Genomic DNA, 3,698 nt, shown 5'->3' on the forward strand with positions numbered 1-3,698 from the left:
CAGGTTTGAATAGATGGAGCTGAGATGGGAGGCTGTGATTGGTTCCCGTCAGATTGCTTTGCTGACTCTTCAGCAGCCGCTGGTCGAGTCAACAAGGTGAGGGGCGTAAAAACACCAGAGCTCTCCCACCACAGGTACCAAGTATTTGATCACATTAAATCACTTTCCTGTGTGAACTTCAAGTTATATGATCCTAATGTCAACATCTGGGACAATAATGCTCTCATGAGCCAAAAAGTTCACAGATCAGTCCTACGTAAATGTAATCATTTACCACGTCGGACGTGAGATAATCTCGGAAAAAAGTAAACAAACCTGTGAGAGTTTTTTTTATTGGCTAAGTTTTATTGCAGAGTTTAAACATGGAAAGTTGTCTGTGTGCTCATCAATGAGGAGAGACATTCTGAAGTAATCTGAGAGTGACACTTTAGCGAAGTGTCCTTTTATTACATAAAGTAGATCAAGTCAAAGGCAGCTGCAGTGTTGGAGGTGATGCGTGTTGGCTGTTTCGTGTTGTTCCTCAGGAACAGCAGATGTTTTCAGAGCATCTTTGTGTTAGCATGTGTAGACGTGTGGACGGGTGAATGTCATGCTGTTCCTGTGTGGTCAGAGTCATGACAAGCATGACGTTTGTTACAGCCCCATTAGGCACAGCGGCCTCAGTCTAGACCAGAGGTCTGCAACCTGCTCCAGATCCAGATGAGGATCTTTGATCTCTCCATGGTGGATCCTTATCCAAACATAAAATAAGTCATGGAGACTGCTGACCCAGACGTGTCGACCGTCAGAGTCAGCAGAAACAAAACTACCTAAAGAAAACAAACAAACAAAGCCCCAAACTAAGACTACCAACCCCAAACTAAAATAACAAAACTCAGCAGTATAAGACTGCTGAGGACAAAGAGGGAAAAGAACAAAAAATAAAATATCATTTTTTAAAAGAAATGATTACTTAATTAGCATTTATTTAATTTAGATAAGTTACATTTATAAATTGATGTCTGAGGTTCACATAGATGATAAACTATGTAGGTTTTTACATCCTGTTGACCTGAAGACGTCTAGTTTGATCAACTCTACCTCCAGAATGAACAGATTTTATATGTAAAACTTTGGTAAAAAGTTTGATCTTTTATGAGTTAAAAGTACATTTTATCTTATGCTGCAGAACATGGGTTACTAGCTGTCCAGAGCTGCACTGAGATGATCCTGTTTGGCACAGAGCAGCTTTTATTTTGAAAAAAATAAATAAAATTTTTAGAGATGCTACGTTCTTTTTATATTTTTGCTTTTGTTTGTGCCAAAAACTAGACATAATTCATATTTATTATAAAAAAGAAGAAGGTCATTAATGCAAATCCAAATTTCTTAAAGGCTAAAGTAAAACTATGCGGCTCTTTCTAGGTTTTGATCAGTAGAAAACGAGCCTAAATGGTTCTGTAACTGTTAAAGGTTGCAGACCCCTGGTCAAGGGGGGGGGACCAAAAGGGGACCATTACATATGAAACCGGAGACCAAGAACATGAGGAACAGAGTTTATTGCAATACAAAGGGATTGGAAGATAAAAACATAAAACAAAAAGAAGCAAAGCAACCCCGTAAATAAAGACAGGCACGGTCCAACCCCAAACTAAAATAACAAAACCCAGCAGTGTAAGACTGCTGAGGACATAAAGAGGAAAGAGAGAACCAAACTCAAACTAAAATAACAAAACCCAGCAGAAAACCCAAACCCTAACTCTAACTCTAACTTTAACTCTAACTCTAACCCAGTCTGCTGGTTGACGCCTCCTCTGGCTTTGATACCTAGCTAAGTGCTGATCAAGATCTTTAGCTCCACCTGCCAGGTGAGCAGAATGACAGGTCAGGATGGAGATCACCAGCAGCAGACGTAACACGTTAGCATGTTAGCATGTTAGCATGTGCAGCGGCTGACAGGAGCCAAGGCGCGAGTGTGGTGGGGAAGCCTGTAAAGTGAGCAGGTCGGCAGCAATGTGGCGTTGCGTGTGGTGATGGGATCCTCCCCCTGAGTGCCCCGGCATGCCCACCATCACCCCACACCAGCGGGCTATTTTTATTGCACTGTGGGAAAAAACTGCCCCGGCCGTGTCATCTGGGTCCTGCCAGGTTTCTATTCCCCTCGGACATGTCCGTGTGCGTTACAGATCCTTCAGTGCGTACTCACAGACCGATCCTCTCTGAGAAAGTATTCCTGCTGCTGTCTGTAAACATTATTTCAGTGTGGAGCGCCTGTCGTCTCATATATGTACCTCGTTTCTTCTGGAGCTTCTCTGACAGTTTTCAGAAGAAAGTAGAGATTTGTGGTGGAATCATCACACAAATCAGATGATTCTCCGGCAGCAAAGATTCATGCCGACCACTTGATATTAACACTCCATTCATTTATAATATGTGAACGATTCATTGATAATCCACGTCACAACAAACACTTTTCACAGAGACAGAACCTCAGTTTGTCAGTGAAGCAACGACAGATCTCACAGGTTTATCCAGAACCATCTGACCCCCCAGAGGAAAGGTGCGTCCCACCACATGCAGGAGGCAAAAGCTCCAAAAAAGACAAAGCAGTTAATTTCTCCTGGATGGGTTAAAACGTTGCTGAGTAATTAGACGAACAGAACCTGAGCAGAAAGTGTGAAAGGAAACGTTGGAGAATCGGATGTCCCTCTTTGAGTGTTTCTAAATCCAAACATTGATCTTAACACCTGTAGTTTGTCATTGTTTTGCAGAGGAGCTGTGCAAAACATTCATTTTAATTTAATTTAATTCATATTAACGAGAAAGTTTGTTAGTGTCGCTTATTTTTCTGTTTCAAAGACTCACTCCAATGAAAACGGAGTTTTTAACGTGTTCTTGTGGTAGGAGGACATGCATCAATAAGTTTAGGCCTAAAATTTGATTTCTGAGGATTTCTTTATTATAATTGTTGTAAATCAGGAGCAGACAAAAAAATTAAACGTATTTATGACATAGAAAATCTGTTAGGCGGAGCCACAGGCTCCGTGCTCCGCCCCATTCTGATCATCTACTTGTAGACAAACAGATCCATGAACGTCTTTGTTTTTCTGCTCTGAGCTGGAATCTGGATCAGAACTGAACGGCTGGATAGAAATGATATTTTTGTTGTACCGTTAATGTCAGGTCGGGGATGTGAGGGCGGTAAGCTAGTGGGAGAGAGTAAACAAAGGAATGATGGGAAATAAGGGAAGGATTACCGCATGGTTCCACCCACAACTCAGAGGTGAATTTCTGATGAAGTCCTGCCGCTCTGTAGAAGCTATGATGCAGCTAAAACTGCATCATTTAAAGACCAAACGCTTTGAAAACAGATCAGATGATGAAGCAGCAAACCTCTGGAAGTATTCCACAATACCTGCTGATGCAGGTGAGCCAGGTAGTCGTTTGTGTGTCCACAATGAGAGGTGGTGATGTTTGAGGAACATTTTGACTGAACTGTCATCCTGATGCAGGAGACCATCAGAGGATGATCTGTTCACAACAGCACAGGAAAGGTGTGTTAAAGCCCAACTATGACCTTTTTTTTTTATAAAAAAAAGTTCCCAGTAGTGTTTTAATGATGATTATGAAGATTTTAACCAAAATCCCACAACCTAAATGTCTTAAAAAGTAATTTTTCATGTTGATCTGAAGCTTCTATTTCCAAAATCTCCTCTGAG

The sequence above is a fragment of the Oryzias melastigma genome, linkage group LG4 (assembly GCF_002922805.2).
Source record: "Oryzias melastigma strain HK-1 linkage group LG4, ASM292280v2, whole genome shotgun sequence".
NCBI classification, from domain to species: domain Eukaryota; kingdom Metazoa; phylum Chordata; class Actinopteri; order Beloniformes; family Adrianichthyidae; genus Oryzias; species Oryzias melastigma.